The sequence below is a fragment of the Hydra vulgaris genome, chromosome 02, assembly GCF_038396675.1.
Source record: "Hydra vulgaris chromosome 02, alternate assembly HydraT2T_AEP".
NCBI lineage: Eukaryota > Metazoa > Cnidaria > Hydrozoa > Anthoathecata > Hydridae > Hydra > Hydra vulgaris.
In genome coordinates, this window is record NC_088921.1 from 46,675,711 (window position 1) to 46,696,967 (window position 21,257).

General features: G+C 25.9%; 2 long non-coding RNA genes across 2 annotated transcripts; one reads left to right on the plus strand and one right to left on the minus strand.

Moving 5' to 3' along the window:
- Positions 1-7,385: 7,385 nt before the first annotated feature.
- LOC136076989 (uncharacterized) lies at positions 7,386-20,038 on the minus strand. The gene is made up of 6 exons (XR_010636753.1): positions 19,841-20,038; positions 19,155-19,254; positions 18,819-18,962; positions 18,567-18,723; positions 16,369-16,480; positions 7,386-7,630 (listed from the first exon to the last, which is right to left on the minus strand). It is a non-coding gene; the product is annotated as an uncharacterized LOC136076989 (long non-coding RNA).
- Positions 8,235-20,867, plus strand: LOC136076988 (uncharacterized). The gene is made up of 3 exons (XR_010636752.1): positions 8,235-8,400; positions 12,009-12,214; positions 20,614-20,867. It is a non-coding gene; the product is annotated as an uncharacterized LOC136076988 (long non-coding RNA).
- Positions 20,868-21,257: the final 390 nt, after the last annotated feature.

Sequence of the window (21,257 nt, forward strand, 5' to 3'; positions counted from 1 at the left end):
TCATCCATGTGTTCATTACTGAACATTTATTTTTTTATTGCTATTCTTTAAATTGTGACTTTTGTAAACGCTTTTTTCCACAAACAATCGAGCCTGTGCAACGCTTTTCTTAAATCGAGTATCACGGAATTCTTGAACTCAAGTACAAAATGAACGTAAAGCATCAAAAGCAATTTTCAAATATCACTTGAGTCTATTGCCATAGTTTACTTATATTATTTACATGTAATAAAATCTCATACTACACGTGTATAGCAGCAATAAATTCAAAAGTTAACATTTCGTTTAAAACTGCTTTACAGTCGCTCAGAGTTTCAGAATCGTTCTTTTTATTTTTCAAGTCATTCACGCATTAGATATCATCCCAGTGGGCACAGTACGTTTTTAGCATTATCAAGTTGCAACAATTTTTACTGCTCTTACACTACTCTCTCATCTCTGAAAGAAATCTTCTGTGTTATTTTCAGTGTTATTTAGTTTTTATAAGCTCCCAACGCTTGTCTGACACCGAGAAGAGCACATAGTTTTTATTAATAAAACCGAAAAATGTTTTAGCTGTTGTAAAAGAATAAGCTGCATCTGTTAAAAGTAAATTCCAGCTATAATATCTGCACGGTGTGAAGAATGCTTTTGGATTAATATTGAATATTCTTGTTCTGACACCTTTATTAATGCCTTCCATATTGCCGCCATTATCATGTCCCTGTCCACTACAATTTTGTATATCCAAATTGTTTCTCTCTGGTTCTTTTAATATAGAATTTGCTAAATACTCTTCTGTAGTTTCCGTAACGGTAACAAAATCAACAAAATGTTCTTCTATTGCTCCAGTTGAGGAATTAAAAATCTTAATATTATTGTTACTTGTTCAACATGACTTGCATCTCTGGTGCAATCGAGCAAAAAGGTATAGTATTTTGCTTGTTTAACTCTGTGTATAATTTCATCAATAACTGTTTTAGACATCAATGAAATTAATTCATTTTGAATGTAATTTTAAAAATTACTTTTTGATATAATCCCCTTTTACATAACTTACTTATGAAAGTATAAAAACATCATAAAGTAAAAGTTGTTAAAAAAAAATTAATTATTTATACGGAAATGTAAATTTATTTTGATGGTTCAAAGTTGCTTATGCAATTTACTTTTTTATAAAAATTAACTTACTCGTGTAAGTAAAAAAAAATTAAGTAAAAGAGCCATCCTAAATACTGACATAGGTGTCTTACATTGTGTTTCAGACTTAATTTATCAAGTTCTAACTCAAACGGGTTCATAATGATAGTGAAGTAAATGATATACATACCTGTTGCCATTGTAGAACCTACTAAAAAACTAATAAACTAAGAACATGCAAAATGATAAATGGTAGTTAAACCCAATGAATGAAAAAAAAAATTTGGTTCTATGGAAAAAGATGTGGTTGCAAAATGTTTTCAGGAAATTAAAGCACGTTACACCTCAAAATGTTTTCAGAAAATTAAAGCATATTGCACCTCAAAATGTTTTAACAACTCTAGGATACGTATATTTTAACTCTGAAATACAAATCTGTAATGCGTATTAACTACATGACTAAAGTGCGTTGTTAATAGACGCATAACATACGTATTTGAAATACGTATTAGATATCTATAAATTATGTCTTAAATGCAAATCTATAATACATATTTCCAAGATAAATATAATGCGTCGATAATAGACCTCGAAAAGACGTAATTTGAATTAATCTTGTATATGCATATAAGTAATACATGTTTCCACACAACTCTTGCCCAAATTTTTTTCTAAGCTTAATGTTGCAAGCCATCTTTTCTTAAATTAGTTAAGTATACAATCTAACAAAATGACTAAATAATATTTAGAAACTGATTCTTTTATTTAAAAACAACCCCACAATTGTTCAAGTTAACTAAGTTACATTATTCTAAATACAATGTTTTTATATTGCTTGTATATACTGATAATACTTCAAGAACAGCATCATATATTATACTAATAATACTTCAAAGTAACATCATATATTATGCTGATGACACTTCAAAATAACACTTCAAAATAAAGGTTCTATTATTGACAAACTTAAAAATATAAAATGTTGGATTACAGCTATAGTATTCAGTAAATGAATATTTAAACTTTTCAGTATGCAATTAACGTAAAAACATAACCATTTTTATGCGAATGATTTATTACTTTATTGGTAAGTTCAGAATTATGTATAGTTTTTTGGTGCACATGCAGTTTACTCATATAAGGAACAAATGCAACATTTATTTCTTTTGAATTATTTGGAATATTGTAAAAAAAAGACACCTGATTTAATATGTTTCACAAAAAAAGAGGCCAAAATCCAATTTTTCTTTCAACAAGTAAAGAGTTTTATCTTTAATAAAGAAGGAAGAAGAAAGAAGAAAATTTCAGGTGATTACCTTCTTTATTTAAAAAGTTATGGGCCTTAAAAAAATAAAAAAAATCTACTGTAAGCTCCAAATATTCAAAATTTTCAGATTTCAGTCAATATAAATTCAGTTATATCTTTTGAACGGATTGGTCAAGCTGAAATTTTCAGAATTGTATACTTTTCATAACAGTTAAAATTTAAATTAAATCAAAGGTGGTTCCCCGGGAACCATTTGGTCATTTCATATGGAATAATATTATATATATATATATATATATATATATATATATATATATATATATATATATATATATATATATATATATAATTAAATGAAATAATTACAACTTTTTAACGGTGAAAAACATGAAAACTGGCGTTTGATCTAGTTGCAACACCAATTTATATTTTTAAAGCGATTTTTAATTTTAATGAGTTTTTTAACTGTAAAAATTCGTATTTTTTTAATTAAATTTTTCAATATATTTTGATCTATTTTATAAATATCAATCACTCGTAAGCCTACCAGACCTGTATTATATTTAACAGAGTACAACACAACTCTCTCTCACTTTATTTATTTATATACAAAGCTGGCGCAATAGGGGTGTGACACCCCCCATCAATTATTTTTTCGTTCATTTAGTCATCAAATTTGACCCTTTTAGAAAAGTCAGTCAGCAAATGTAGACCCTTTAGACAAGTTAATCGGTAAATTTGGACAGTGAGTCAGCAAATGTCGACAACGAAGTGGGCAAATTTTAAAAAACGAGGACCTTTTTTTTTCCTAGTCGACAAAAATTATATTGACACCTACTCGCACCGGCCCTGTATATATATTAATAAATAGATAATATATATTTATATATAGTATATATTATAACTATACATACTAGAAGTAGGCAACCCGTAATACGGGTTTTTAGTAAATAAATTATTAATAACAATTTAATTTTTATTAGTTTTCTCTAATGAAATATAAATTTATTAATACTTTTTTAGTTCTGCTTACTTTTATTTTTCTTGACTTTTTAGTTAAACAAAACTGTTAGCTTCATTAAAGATACAGTTAACCATTTATTTCGCAAAGTTCGAACATTAAATGCGCAAGTCACAACAAAATCGTTTTGTTAAAATATGACTTGAATTATATGCATAGATCATTTAAGTCTTGTTTTAAAATTGCGAAAAATTGTTTAGGTAAAATATCCGGAATATATTTTCCCTTTCCTTCCTTTTAATTTTGCTTTTAGCTGAGTAGTTTCTAATTTTTTTTTAAACTTTTCTTTATTTTGCTAAGAGTGATAAGTGAAGCTTAAAAAATAAATATTCACAAAAATTATACCTTAACTTGTATTTTAATATAACTTAAAATACAAGTTAAGGTATTTATTAATATATAATGTATTAATATATAATTTGTAAACTTGTATGAAAAGAAATTGTTTTGGATATCCGGAAAAACTATAAGTTGAAAAATATATCCGCAATTCCGGTTAAGGTATTAACCTTATCCCTGTATACTGCTCCCTGTATACTAATCCCTGTATACTGCTCCTATAATACTAAAGCTTATTACTAAAGCTATCTTTTTTTTTTAAATAATAAAAAAAAAAAAAGGTAAACAAATATGTCGATTTACTTTATAGTTAACGTATATCAACATATATTTATTTTAGGCTAAAATTTTTAGCATTCATCCAATCCAAATTTATACTAATGCAGAAAATATTTAGCCTTGAATATATTTTGCCTTGCCGTTTGTCTTAACTTTGCGTTAAAATTATTAGTTTTATTAAAACTTTTTATTAATTTTTGTATAAGTCAGGTTGATAAAAAAAGCAATTGCTTTTACTCGACATTTTTGAAGTAATTGTTGCGCTTTACGTGAATACAAATTTGAGCCAAATCGATAAATATATTCACATAAAGGTGAGCAATTAGTCTAAAAGCGTTGAATAAAAGCAATTGCTCTTTTTTATTCACCCGACCTAATGAGCTGAAAAGGCTATAGAAGAGATGTTAAAACCATATAAAACAGTTGTAAAAATTGTATATTTAAAATTGTGTTCACTTTTTTTTTAAACAAATTTATTTACATGATAAATAGTTAAATATGTAACAAAAATATTAAAAAAAAATCTTTACAAAACATATTTTTCTTAAAAAACAATTAACGTTGAAGGCACTATTCCAAATCAGTTATAATAGCCGCCATCTCCAGGACCGAGGAGCCAAGCATAGATTATTGTAAAGAAAACCATATTAAAATAATAAAAATATTTATTATCGATAGAGACGACGATTAAACATTTAAAAACTACGTGATTCCATATTAGTAGGAAGTTATAGAAAAATTAGTAAAAAGTAAAAAAAAAATTAATTAAAAAAGAACAAAATAGAAAGATTTTTAAAAACTACTTAATTTTGTGAGCACTTTGGCTATGGTGTTCATTTTTGAAACCAATATCTTTATCTTTAATGAAAAGCCAACTCGTTTAATTATCTCATTTTAAGAGCAAAAATATTAATAACACTAAGGATAAAAAAAAAAAGAATGATATATAAACAATTGTACTATAGTAATATCAAATGCTATATTGGCTTTTAGTGAATGATTAAAAGCAGTTAGAGAAACTACCTGTAATCATTTTTAACGATAGACACCACGGGAAGGTAAGCCATGAATCATGCAAGACCATGAATCATGCAAGTTTTGTTAATGTCATAAAGTTGAGGATTTACAATTGGATCTGGAATTTCAGCAGATATTAAATTATTGATATTCTGCGCTGTCTAAAGCTTATCATCATTTGCAAAAGGAAGTAAAATATGAACATGTGGCAAACCACGCTTTTGAAATTCGATAACTTGAACATGGGTTACAACTTTCCCTAATACACCATGTTTAAAAATATCATTTAGAAGATTGCTTAATTTGAGTTTGAATACTCTTGTAATTAAGTCAGATATTTGTTAATTATAGTCGTTGCATCTTCAAAGTTTTCTTTTAAAGCTCTAGGACTCCGTACATAAGTTGAAGGCAAAACCACTACACACCCTTGTCTAACATTATGATTAGTTCCAAGGTTGTTTATATGTTCATGTATTATACTTCTCGCTTCTCAGTTTGTTTTGGTTATTTTTGATGAAAGCAAGGCGCTGACCTTTTTGACATATGCATCAACAGCATATTGCTGAAACAGTTTCTTGCCATAAAAGATCGAAGAAAAAGATTGTCTAATTGAAAGTCTATAATTGTAATACTGAGTATTACAATTATAGATTAACATGATTTCTAACCAATGTAGCATGTTCAGGGTTGTGAACCAATTGATTATGCCAACCAGCATCACCTTTTTGGTAAAACAGAGGATAAACCATAGGATCTAAGTTGGCAGACATACTTGATATAGTTTTAAGAGGATGACCTCTTGGGTAAATAACAACTTCCCTGGAAGCAGGTGTTGCACCATCTTCACCAACAAATACAACTGCAACTTCATTATGTGAAGGGAGGTTATAGCGACGTCTATCTTGCCCTTCAAATAAAGACATTTTTACAACTGAGACTAAACGACCCTCTACAGCTGCTTGACGAATTTCTTCATCTTCTACTTCAGCCGTGTTTTTAAATGCAAGAGCAAAAAGGTTTTCTTCACTAACTAAAGTTTGCAAATAAAACATTAAATCACGTAACCAAAGATCATTGCCATGTTGCTGCATTCTAAAGTTTACTGCTGCAAGTGGGTCATAGATATACTCTTTTAAATAAAATCAAATTTTTTTTATTTATTACTAACCCGTATTACAGGTAGCTTACTGCTAATAAAAAAGAAAAACAAAATTTTAAATTTTATTTTGCTTCTTATCTATAAAACAATTTAATTAAATTATTTAAAAGAGCTATAAAATCAATGCAAATGTAAAGTTAAAAATATAAATGCAATTACTTTAGAAGTGATATAAAAACCTTTAAAATTTAATTCTTTAATTTAACAACTGGTCAAAAAGATTTACCAGATATTTAGGTATACATATATATATATATATATATATATATATATATATATATATATATATATATAATTAATTAGTAAAAAACACTTATCTAACTTTTATCTTCTACTCGGAGTTTCACCATCGCTGGATCATCAGGAAGAGTTACTAAATCTCAAAAAAATTTAATTTATAGAAAAAAATATTTTACAGGAAGTTATAAATTATTATAAAAAATTATAAAAAATTTTTAATTACAATATTTTTTTGTTAACGGGAAGTTACAGAAAGTAATTATGAAATAATTTTCTTTGGAATGGGGATAGTTTAATTTGGTCATTTGTTTTTATAATTTTTTAAGAGGTATTTATTTTCGTGCCTACATTTAGAAATTAATTCAGATTTTTTATTTAATAAATTTTCTTGATTCAAATGAGTAATTATTTCAAGAAAAATTTGAAATAATTACTCATTTGAATCAAGAAAATTTATTAAATAAAAAATCTGAATTAATTTCTAAATGTAGGCACGAAAATAAATACCTCTTAAAAAATTATAAAAACAAATGACCAAATTAAACTATCCCCATTCCAAAGAAAATTATTTCATAATTACTTTCTGTAACTTCCCGTTAACAAAAAAATATTGTAATTAAAAATTTTTTATAATTTTTTATAATAATTTATAACTTCCTGTAAAATATTTTTTTCTATAAATTGAATTTTTTTGAGATTTAGTAACTCTTCCTGATGATCCAGCGATGGTGAAACTCCGAGTAGAAGATAAAAGTTAGATAAGTGTTTTTTACTAATTAATTATTGCTCTGTTCTTTAAGAACATTGAGCACTCTATTTGTAAAATACACTAACACAATTTACATATATATATATATAAATATACATATCTGTATATATATAAAGATATATATATATATATATATATATATATATATATATATGTATACATACTGTTAAAGAAAACAAAAACTATTTACTAAATAATTATATATATACACACATTTATATGATTACTTTTTGTTAATTGTATACACGAAAGTTTTTAATTATCCCACCGCTACTTCGACGCCTGTATGAGGGGTATTGACCACCCTATCTAAATGATGGGTGGTCTGACCCCCATGCTGCACCCATCTTTGAAAAGATCTTTGGGTCAAAGGACCAGGCTTGTCAATGCGATAGCGTTTGCAGTCTTCATATGTAAGTTCTAAAAATAAAAATAATTGATATTTTAATAAATCTAACTAAAGGAGCAAAATAAGAATTGCAAAATTGATATTGGAATTATGATATAACTAGGGAGTTTAGTCACGTGATCTTTTATCGTGGAAAAAAACTTTTGGTTTGATATTTAAAAACTTCGTCCAAAATACGAAGGAAATGATTTTATGTCGGTGTCGAAGAATAAAAACCCACCATAAAAATTAATTATATACATATATATATATATATATATATATATATATATATATATATATATATATATATATATATATATATATATATATATATATATATATATATATATATTGATGTATTATTTTTCAGAAAAGAACGTAGAACATTCATTTATGTGATCCCGACAGTTTTCTCTTGAACTGAAAAAGTTATTCTCTTTTAAATGATTCAATTTTGTGTAAATACCAGTAAATTAAGATAGTTCATCTGGAATCACGTGAAAATAGGTTCTGCAGCTATTTATTTGTTATGTACATAACTTTTTGATTTAAAAAAAAAAATTTATATAGGGTGGGTTTTTTGTTTTCTCTAAAGTGATTTTTAGAAATACCCCCGTTTTATTAAGCGCACTGCGCTTAACTAAGTGATAACTTTGTGCGGATTTATTAGTTACTCTACCATTCAATCTTCCATATGGAAAAAAAGATCTGTTATTTTTATTGAACATACATTTTTGTGCATTAATGCTGATATTAATATAGTATGATTTTGGTTGATATATCTAGCTGAACTTTTTTGGTAAGTATTTATTATTAACTTTCAAAACAAGATTTATTAAATCATTTACTGAAGACTTCAGTAAATATAAACTAAATATAAAATTAAAAACAAATTACTTCAGTGAAGTAATTTGTTTCTAATTTCATATTTAGGTAAAAATTTGTAGTCAGTATATAAATAAAACTATTTATTTACTGATAAGTAGATAAAAAGTTTTAAAGTGTTGTTAATTAAATCATCTGTATATTTATCATTAAGTTTTTATTATTTTAACTAACCTGTAAGTTTTATATATAACATTGTATATATTATTTAAAACTTACTTTCATTGTAACATTGAATCTTAACATCATACCTAAATTGATATCAATAAATTTAATTAACTATAAGGTTATTTATCAAAACAATGATTGTTTTGATAAATAAATAACCTTATAGTTCATTAAATTTTTGGATATCAATTTAGGTATGATGTTTAGATTGATTTAAATTTATATATTTTTTTGACTTGATTTATTAAAAAATAGTTTAGATAAAATGTTTAATAAAGAAATTTATAATTGGTATTTAATGTTAAAAGATACCTCTAACAATGCATTATATTGTAAATTTTGCAGTGATTTTAATGTTCAGCTCCTCTGCTATGAAAAACAATTAGCTACAAAGATAAATAGATTAGTTGATAATATCAGAAAATTAAAGAAACAATGCAAAAATAAAAAGTTGGATTTGTTATTAAGTGAAGCCTTTATTCCACATGTGACAAATATTCCTAATAATACATCTATTAGTTCTGAAGTTTGTAAAGAAACAATCCTTATCAGTGAAAACAAAATGCTCAAAAAAGAAAATAAAAATTTAAAAAGGAAACTTGAATCGATGATGGATTTAGAATTGGATTGTTTTAAGCATCTAAAGGATTTTGAAGATATGTCAAGCAATCTGCAAATACTTATTTCAAAAAACTCTTTAATTGAAAGTGAACTAAACAATGCTAAAAAACTTTATCGTGAAAAAGAAGAAAAGCTCAATATTATTGAAAACAAATTAGAACTATTAAAGTCCAAAAATAAATCATATAATGTTAGAAATTTGAATAAAAAAATAAAATATCATAATATTCAACTGGAAATTAAAAAAAATGAAATAAATTCATTAAAAAATGAAACAAAATATAAAATATCGCAATTAAAAAAAAAAAAAGAAGATATTACTTCAGTTCTTGAAAATTCCGATATAAACATTTCTGAATTAAAAATGAGAAAATAAAGCTGCAAAAAAAAGTGAGTCATTTAAAAATTATTTTGCAAAATAAAACCAACTATATTAATGACTGCAATATGAAAGATGTTATAAGTTTAGAGGATGAAGTTGTTTTGTTATGTAATAAGACAAACATTTTAAACAAGGAGAATCAAGAACTTCAAAAATTGGTTTCTTTGTTAGATGACAAGGAAGTAATAACATTTGAAGATGGCAGATACAGCGATGACATTCGAGAAACTATCATGAAACTTCTTTCAATGATCGTGAGTATGAATAGTGTCAACGGAGTCATAAAAGTAGTATTAAACAAACTAGCAAAAAAGAACATATCTAGGCTACCATCAGCCGCTGTAAAATGTAGATTAATGCAGAAAGCTTCCATTTTAGGTCAATTTCAAGTTGCTGAAGCAATGCTTGAAAATAATTTGACAAATAAAAACTCTAATATAGGCAATTGTTTGCATGGTGATGGTACTCAGAAATACCATAAGCATTATCAAAATTTTCAAATTACTACAACCAGTTGGAAAACTTTATCTTTTGGTTTGTCAGAAGTGGTTGGAAAAGATGCGGCAACTGTCTTGCAAAACTTTACTAATATAGTAGATGACATTTGTGACGTTAGTAATTCAGCCACTGAAAAAGAAATTAATTTTGCTGAGTTAATAACATCAATTAAATCAACAATGTCTGATCTATCTTCAGTTAATCCTCTTTTTAACTCACAGTTAAAAACAGAGAACAACTTTTGCCAATTGCAATTAATAACTGGCATTTGCTTTCTTCAGATGTCAAAGACAATATGAAGGACATGAGTAATTTTTTTCTGTAAACTTCATTTGCTTGCTAATTTTGCATCTGAAACTGATAAGGTTTTGAATTCTTTTGAAAAAATTCTGCTTCAAAATGATTTTGAAACTGTTTTTGATTTTAGTGGTAAAGAATGTGGTGCTGTAAGGTTAGTTCGTACCACATGTAAGGCATTTCATTCAAGGGGTAGTGAGGAAGCTGGTGTTGCATCATGGTTTAATTCTTTTCTTTCTTTTCGTAATGATAAATCTTATTTTGTTCCATTTATTGGAAATCGTTTTAATATTTTATATTACAATGCAGCTGCCCTATACTATCATAAGGATGCTATAAAAGAATTTCTTAATGCTTGGCCTAACCCTAATAATTTATTAAAAGCAATTAAAGAAGACATCACAAATCTTGTATTCATTGCTGAAGTTCGTGCATTAGGTATTGTTGACAAACTACTTACTGGTCCAATGTGGCGAACTATTGAATCACTTGATAGTATTTTATTTTTAAACCCCTACCTACTTCGCTTAAAAATTAGAATTTCATCACTCTGTATGGATTCTTTATTATTTCCTAATGGAAAAATTTTTGAGGATACTAATCTTCTTCATTAAGATGTAGTTTACACCAAACTGTTTGAATGCACTCAAAATGATGAGTTTGATTCTTTAACTGTGCAATCACTTGAAATTATTTTCCATGCGATTCTTGTTATTTTGGAACATCAGTATGCTAATCAGTTACCAGGTGGTAAATATTGGAATCCATCTAACTCAGTTTCTGAAGCTTCTAATGTCCCTGTCACTAACAAAGCATCAGAAAGTGACTTTGCCATTTTGGATTTAATGGTTCGCACAAAACCCAATGCAAATGTTCAAACTATCTAGGCTTTGACAATGTGGTCTCAGAACCAAACATTAGAATGGCTTAATGGTAAAACAGATGAAGAAAGAAAACAATTACTTAAATATTCAAGAACTAAAGTAACATTAATGAAAAGCAAATATGATGAAAGAAAAAAAGCTCTTAAAAAAGATGAAGCTATGCACCTTCTAGCAAAGCAAGAAGAAAAAATCAAGAAGAAATTAAACTGCAACATAAAAAAGTTGCAGCTTGTAATGATTTGATAAATTTAAATGTAAGAGCATGGATATCATTAGAGAAGCAGAGGAAACAGTTTCTAATATAGAAGAGCCATTGAAATCAAAAGTACTCCTTGCTCAACTTAATTTTTATCGCATAATCTTAGATGTCGATTGTGACAAAAAACTTTTTTGTAAAACAAAGGTAATAGGAAGCAAAAGAATAAACTTGTCTTCAGAGGAATTATATCAAAATCTTCTTATTGTCATTCAAGCAAATTTAACACCAAGAAAACAATCTTTAACTAATATAAGTAATAATTTAAAGCCTCGTAAAATACGCGATGCAGCTGTTGAAAACAAAAAAAAAAGAATTAATGGAAAAAATTAAAGATGCAAAACTAAACAAATTAATAGAGCAACAAAAAAAACACTCCTTATCAAAATTTATTAACAATCCATCTGATTTTGTAGGTTTTTCTATACAACATCGTGTTAGAGAAGAAGATGCTCATAAAGTATCTTGGGAACGTGTGCAAGTAGTTTAAATTGATCAATTAAATGGTAGACAAACTACAAACCTTGTTAAGTATGATAACGAACTTGATGAAGTAAGGTCATTTCCTTTAATAATTGATTTTGAAAAAGGTGATCTTATTCTTTGTAGCTAGGATTGCAAGGTAATTTTATTTAATGTAAATTTAGAATAATGTTATAGTATATATTGATCTTATTTATTTTATTGTTATGTTCCAATAAAGTGTTTTTACTGCATTTGAGTTAAGTGGTTTTTATCTTTGTAAATAGTATGAATCATATCTGATATGTTTATCTGTACCAATTTTGTTTATTTGTTGTTGTGTATTTGCAGCTTAACTGCACATTATTATTGAAAAAAAAAAAAAAAAAGCTTATGCAAAAATACTATTACTTTTACATGAACTGCCTATCAAGTAAAGGAAAGAATCCAGAAATGGAGGGCTAACCTTAGGCAACATGACAGCTCACTGATGGAGTGCAAAGTCTTATGGCTTACCTTCTCGTTGGTGCACTTCGTTAAGTTAGACAATTTTGTCTAATTTAAGAATGGAATAGCCAAGGCAAATGATGTATAAAATTGCATAAATTTACAGATATGATGCCTGCAAAGTTTTGAATGAATTTTGATAATTGAAATTTCTGTGTTCAAATAATTTGCAGCATATAGTCAAACTTGGGTACATTAATAGTGCGATAATTTATTTCGAAGAAAAAACGATTTAAGACATCTTTAAAAAATTTAAGACAAATAGATAGATAAGATAATCTGTATAAGTATTTCCATGACTGTTAATCTATGTTATTATGACTGTTTATTTCCATGACTGTTAATCTATGTTAATTCCATATCTGTTAATCTATGTACTTTCAATTTCCTAATACAAGAGGGAGGGGGTAATAAAAGTGGGGGTGGGGAGTTTAGTCAAGATTTAATAAACCAGGGGGGGGGGAGTCAGAATTTACACTGAAAGTTTTATTACTTAACAGTAACTAGTATATATTTTATAATTTTTAAAGCTGATTTTCACTGATTTTTTTTTTTAGTTTTTAGATATCATTTTTTTGTTAATAACGAATAAAAATTAATAAATGGGAGGGGGGTCTTAATAAAATTAGGGTGGGTGGCAAAGTTTCTCAAAAATTAATAAACGCCCCCCCCCCTCCTTCAATTATGGACTCGAGAGTACACAATCAAATAAAGCCAAACACAATAGAATAGAACAATTCAACGAGTTTTTCATTCATTGTTATCAAAATTTTCAAAAAAGTTAAAAGCCCTAACCCCATTAAAAAATAGAAATTTATCGTAGATCTTTTATCTACGATAAATTTATTCATAAAATATTATCGTAGGTGCTGAAAACAATAAATTAGTCAAAACAGTAGACTATAAGAAGTTAAATCTCTTTTTGAGTTTATAATAATACTGAAATTATTAACAAGTCGTTTACTAAAATCTTTTTTGTTTGTGTAAAAATAAATTTTAGATTTATGTTTATTTTGTACGTATTTTGACGTTTTCGGCCTGTTTTATTTGGGTCCACGTTGTTCAATTGATAATTTATTAAAGAAAAATAAAATTAATTTATTTTAATAAAAATAATTTAAGTTAATATTTTTCATCAAAGTTTTGTTACGCTTAACGTATTATAAATTAAAACATTTGAAAATTTATTTTGTACAAAAAAATTTAAAACATATTCAAACATATTATACTGTTAATTGACTATTTCATGGTGCGTCTGCGTTAACCCTCCAAAAAATTCTACTTATGAATTGTTCAAATAATTTGGATTTACAATTTAATTTCTAATAAAATTTTATTATAAGTTAGTTTACGCAACTTTTTATGCAAGAAAAAAAAAAGATAAAAACGTTTTTTTTTTGGGTGCCAAAAATTTAATGAGATACTTTAAGAAAATATTTCATAAAAAGTCTATGAATTGAAAATATTTAAACACGTATATCTTTGGAACTAAATAAGCTACAGAGGTGGTTGAAACCATTCTGAAAATGAAATATAATAAGGAATATAATGCATTTAATATAAAAAATATTTACATTCGCTATAAATATTGCCTAAACTACCTAATATAACTTCTTGTTAATCTTGCAGAAATAGTGAAAATAGAAGCAAAACTACCTTTGTATTATGGCAACATAAAAAAAGTGTTTCATCAAGAAATTTTTAAGCACAGCAATGCTGACAGATCCGGCTCATTTCTCCTAAATAATTATAATCTAGAATAGTATCGCTTCTTGCTATACAATATATTCTGATTGTCTAGCAGCATTTCGTACATTTTGAGAATGATTAATCTCATCTCTATCTATCTCTTTTATTTATGTGATAATTACTTTTAACTCGTCTAACCATGATGTACTAATTTAGGTATAAATTAATTTCTTCTTACCAAGCAGCATTACTTATATTTTGATGACGATTATTTTCAGCTTGTCTAGTTCTAATCATTTCAATAAATTATCAATTATTTTTAAGTTGATAGTATTTCTTCTAATAACTTATTTAGCCTAATATGGACCATCCAAAAAAAAGAGAAAAAAAATTAAATAAAAATATCAAAAATAGTCTAAAGTGGTAAACATCTACAAAGTGGTTAACATATCTACAAAAAGAAAAATCAACAAAAACCTGCAATCCTAATAACAAAGATATTATTTGGTAATGAAAATAAAAACAAAATGTTAAATCTTACTTGGTTTCTCATCTATAAAATAATTTTATTTAACTATTTAAAAGAAAGAAAAAAAATCAAAATGCCTTATGTTAAGCAATAAACAAAAATTAAAACAATTTATTACAATTATTATTCAAAATAAAAACCTCTAACAACTTAATTTAGGATTTATTAATATCCATATTTTTTTGGCAATGTCAGTTAGTATATTTTTATCTAAAGTAACTAGTGATAACTAAAAAACAAGACTGGATTTAAAAACACATATCTCTTTAAAGAATTAAGATAAAACAAAAAGGAAAGATGTTCCAGAAAGTATTTTTATTCTAGTTTTTAAATATATAATCAGTTGTTCTCAAATAAACCATTTCTTCTGACTTTATCAACTAGGCCTGTATAGACTGAGCTAGGCTCCGTATGAGCTCAATATCAATTTTATTAAGACAATACTTGATTCTAGAACGTAATTTTTTAAGATTTTCTGCATGCCAATTATTCTTGTAGACAAGGCCTTTCAAAATACTCTAAAAATTTTCGGTAGGACGACATTCTGCCAAGTTTGTAGTGTTATCCACTTTCTCAACATAATGCACGTTTTCCTTGTTTAGGTACATGATTACTGTTTTTGCATAGCGAGATGATGCAAAATCTGACCTGAATACATATGCACGATCTGAATGATACTTATTGATGAATGGAATAAGTCTCTTTTTAATACATTTGTTTAAATAGATTTTTTGATTTACAGCCAGTCCACTTGGTGCAAAATAAGGTTGAGAAATTCCATTTTCAGAAAAAGCAATCTATAGAAGTAATTTCTTTTGAAACTTTTGTTTTGTTTGGTATTTAACTGTACATGGAGTAGATTTTACATCACTAGTATAAAATATATCATTTCCATTAATACTGGAGTGATTTAACGTGAAATAAGTCTCATCGTCAATGATTGGTTTACGATTTTTGAATTTCTGACACAATCGACTGCACTTAGTTCTAGCTGCTGCTTTTTGCTGGTCAGAGCGTTTTGGAATCGTCATTTTTTTCTTGATTTAATATTTGTTCTTTTTTCAAATGTTTAACTAATGTGTTGCTAAGTACAGTTGAACTTTTTAGCTGCCTGTCGTTGAGAAACTCCTTCAAACATGAGTTTGAGCCTTTTGATGTTTGTTCTGGTCATTTTTTTTTAGCTTTTATTCCACTTCCTTGAACTCTTTGGTACCCAGATTCACTTTCAGCACATTTAATTATCTAGTAGATAGTACTTTTAGGTATATTCTCAACTTTAAAGTGGTCATAAGTGAACTTTTTACCAGCATTTTTGTAATTTAAATAAAATTCATACACACGTTTTCTTATCTCTTCTTGTTTTGAATTTATTTTTTTATTCATTTTTCCTGAAAAAAATAAAAACACATAAAATATCTAAAAACTAGAATAAAAATACCTTCTAGAACAGTTTTCCTATTTTTAAAATCTTATTCCTTTAAAGAGATATGTGTCTTTATACCCAGAATCGTTTTTTAGTTGTCACCCGTTAATAAAAAAATAAAACCATTTAAGAAAAAATTTAAAAATCTAACTATATATTTAAGTACCTCACAAAGAAGCATAACACAACATTTTTTTGACAACCTCCAGCATAATTTTTTTTACTTTCTACTACTTTTTTCTGTTTTTTTCTATTTTCTATACTTAATTTTTTTTTATCTAAAAGAAAATATACATATAGACACAGAGAAATATAAAATATACTGAAATATACGCAAATTTAAGTAAATACACTTACATGTCCACAAATAACAGTCTTATTTTATTAAAAAAAAAGGAAACAGGCTATAAAAATCAGAAAAATACAAACAACCAACAACAAACAGACTATGGCAAAAAATTTTATAGTAAAATTAAACAATGAACAACATCCTCTTGAAACTAAAAATTTATTAGCTCTAATCCGCTTGCAGACCTTGCTTGAAAGACCGCGTGGAATACTGATCCGCGTGTAGAAAAGCCAAGAAACTACTTTAAAAACGACACTACTACTATTAAATTAGCGTATTCATATTAAGATGTATATATATATATATATATATATATATATATATATATATATATATATATATATATATATATATATATATATATATATATATATATATATATATATATATATTCATATATATATATATATATATATATATATATATATATATATATATATATATATATATACATATATATATATAAATATATAATTTATGTTAGTGTATTCTACAAAGAGAGTGCTCAATGTTCTTAAAGAACAGAGCAATAATAAATTAGTAAAAACACTTATCTAACTTTTTCTTTCTTCTACATAGTGTTTCTCCATCAGTAGGTTCATCAGCAAGAATCAGATTCTTCCTGATGAACCTACTGATGGAGAAACACTGTGTAGAAGCAAGAAAAAATTAGATAAGTGTTTTTACTAATTTATATGTATTATACACACACACACACACACACACACACACACACACACACACACACACACACACACACACACACACACACACACACACACACACACACACACATATATATATATATATGTATATATGTATCTATATATATGTATATATATATATATATATGTATATATATGTATCTATATATATATGTATGTATATGTATATATATATATATTTATATATATAAATATATATATATATATATATATATATATATATATATATATATATATTTATATATATATATATATCTATATATGTATGTATATATATATATATGTATATATATATATATATATGTATATATATATATATATCTATATATATATATATCTATATATATATATATATATATATATATATATATATATATATGTATATATGTATGTATATATATATGTATATATATGTATATATATACATTTTTACACAAGTTGTTTTCCACCCGTTTCAAACAGTTAACATTTAAAAAAGGAAAGTCTCTTTCACAAAACAACTCCTAAGCACCCGTTACTGTATGTCCATGGTCATGAAATAGCATTAAAAAAAACAACTTAATTTTTCTTTTTGGATTTTGTTTTTCATATTAATCACTTTTTTCAACTTTGCACGTTTCCATCGTCTCAGCGTCAATCCATTAGAATGATAAACTTCTAGCCATTTAAATCAGATATATAACAATCCTTCAAAAATCTTAACATTTCAAGCTTTCTGGTGCTAGTAAAGTTTGCTATTCTTTTTTTTATTTATGACTCTCTAAATAAAAACTTACCCTCTTCCATTACAAACTTTTTTACAGTAAGTATACTTGTCTCGCCTTAAAAAAACTTAAGGGACTCTGACGAAATGTCCGCGCGGAATTTAAGAGCTTAACCCTTAAAGGTTAGCCCTAAAGCGACAAAAAAAAACACGCGTTACCACTCAAAAGATGAGTAGTAAAGCGTGGTTGTTTTTTAAAATTCTTTCTTTTTTTAAAATATAAAAAATATTTTTTGAATTCATTTATTATTACGATTCATATTACATAAACTGCTACATATTATTTACATAGTAATGCTATTCAAAATATTTATTTAAAAGACTATTACATATAATCACATCGACAATATAAATATGCGTATAAATTTAAGTAAATTGTTAATAACAATAGATTAACAACTTTCGATACTTCATTTTATTGTTTCAAACAGTGATAGAGAGTCAAATGGGTTACTCACAAGACTGCTATTTAAAATTTAATATCAATATAATTTTTATATCAAAATTATTCAAAGTAGGTCACTCACATTTAAGCAGATTTTCCAGATGATCAAAAAACTTAAGTTTGCCATGTGTTCCAGGCCTGTTGATCTTTTTTTGCATGTCATGTGTCAGTGATTAATTAAGCACTCTTGAAATATGGTCGTGAGCAGTCAACCCTCCTTCAAGCATTATCCATGAAAGCTAAAAAAGATTAGAAATGTTTTATATAATTATTATTACATTCCAAAATCAACAGTTAGTGGCTACTTGCTAATTCAGAAATTATTAAAACATACCATATTCTTTGGGTGCTTTTCAACTTCAGAATATTGCAGTACAGAATTAAAAATTGAGAACTGGATTTGGCTGATATTCTGATCAACAGGATCATTACAAAAGCGTTCTTCCAACCTTCCTTGTTTTTATTCAAGGATTATCAACTTAAATGGAATAGAATTTAGTTCACAAAAAATGTATGCATTCATCAGAAAGTCACTTGTTATGAAAGAAAGTGTTTATGAAAGAAAATGACCTGTTACAAATGTTACTTAAAATAAATAACACTCTTATTTTCCATGAAAAAACATTATAAAAAATAAATACTGAACCTTAGCAATATAAAATATTTAAACCTTGTGCACTAAATGATTCACCAGATAATACTTTCGCATGTAAAATAAATATTTTGTAGCATACATTTGACTGATTATCAGTCTATGGAACGCTTGAAATCTATACAAAATTAAAAAGACATTAACATAATCAAAATTATTAAGCGAAAGATATAGAAGTATATCACAATTTTTAAAAAATTGCAGTTGCCTGGATAAAAATGCAGGTAATTGCAAACTAGAAATCTTTAAAAAAATATAGCAATAACACAAAATAGAATAAATCTCAAATTATCATAAACAGCAAATTTAAAATAAGTTAAGTTCTGATGCAATAAAAAAAAAAAAAAAACCATGAAAAACTAAACATAAAAAGATATAAACATATCTATAAAACATAGTTTGCATTTTATATGTACATAAACTGGAAGCAGTTGTCTATTTAAGCCATGGACTGGGTTGAAATAAGTTTGTATAGAATTTATTGATTGTTTTTTCATTTTCATTTCAAAAACAAACTTTAAAGTTTCTTATAAATATCATCATAACTAAACGCATACTGGAAAACTAAAACCTATATATATATATATATATATATATATATATATATATATATATATATATATATATATATATATATATATATATATATATTTTGTATTGTAATTATTAAACAATACTATCAAATTATGGTGGTTTAAATTTACCTTTATCATATTATTGTTGTTTATCACCATTAATTCAACTCTTTTACAAATTTTGAGTCTTTCGAATTTCTCAGGATTCCATCCAACATCGTCAGCATGAACAATTGATATTGATTTATCAGATAAACAATAAATTAAAACATATTTTTGACTGATGTACTCCATCAGATATTTAAATTATAACTAAATTATGTAAAATAAAAATCAGTAATGGTTCAAAATTATTATCAACTAATTTTAATGATACAATAAAAAAAATAGATGCTGAAAAAAAAAAGACGCTTCAAATATGCCTTTTTTTGTCATAAAATGCTTGAAATATTTACTGTAGCATTATATTAGTAATATCTAATTACAGTGCAAAATATTAAAACAATACTACTTTGTTAAACACAATTCAAATTGTTTAAGTATATTCAAATATTTACAACATAAAATCTATTTAAGTATATTCAAATGTTTACAACCTAAAATCTACTGACATAAAAATAAAATTATCATTATATTAAAATGATTGACTCATTAAACAGTCATTGAGAGTCAACCCTTGAATATATTATTTGCAAATAATAATGTACTCATTGCCATTATTAAAACAAACACATTTATTTACGATCTTCATACCAGTTACAATGATATTAGACAGACTATAGATACCTATACCGATTTAACTGGAAGGATAAGGATGAACAATTACCATGCTACGATTGACAAATTACATCTTTTTTATTAAACTTTTTTTTTATTGTTAAATTAAAGCTTTTTAATTTAAGGTAGTGGGACGTCAGAGCGAAAAGTTTAAAAGCAAAAACCGGGAAATCGAGTATCGTAATAAGTTCAACAACAACTACGTTTTTATTGAGATAATTTTTTGTTATTTTATTATTATTTCAATGTTATATTATAGATTATTTAGCGTTTGGATTTTATTTTTTTTAAATAGTTTATATTTTTTATTATTTTTAGTTATAGTTTAGAATTATTTATTTACTTGGTATTCTAGCTGAGAGTAATAGTTACAGTGCGATAAAAAGCTATAAAATCTTCCATAAAAATTATTTTTGCACTACAAGTTATCTGATAAAAAATAGACTTGCAAAATTTCTTATTGATATTATTTCATTTTAATTTCTTTTTTGATATTTATACTTAACATTTCAAGCAAAAGATTGTTTCTTTGTTTTGGTTTTGATTAGGTATGTTGAGTTAGACTGTTTACCCTTGATACTTTTTGAAATGATAAGATAGTTAAACCTCAAATATTGATGTTTAAATTTTGAGTCATAAACTTAAAGCCAGGGCAAATATATTAACACAACATATTTAAAATAGTGACATATAAAGGTTATTTTTTAATATAAATTATTATCTAGTAGATAATGATATCTACAAATATTACTATTTATGTAAATTAAGG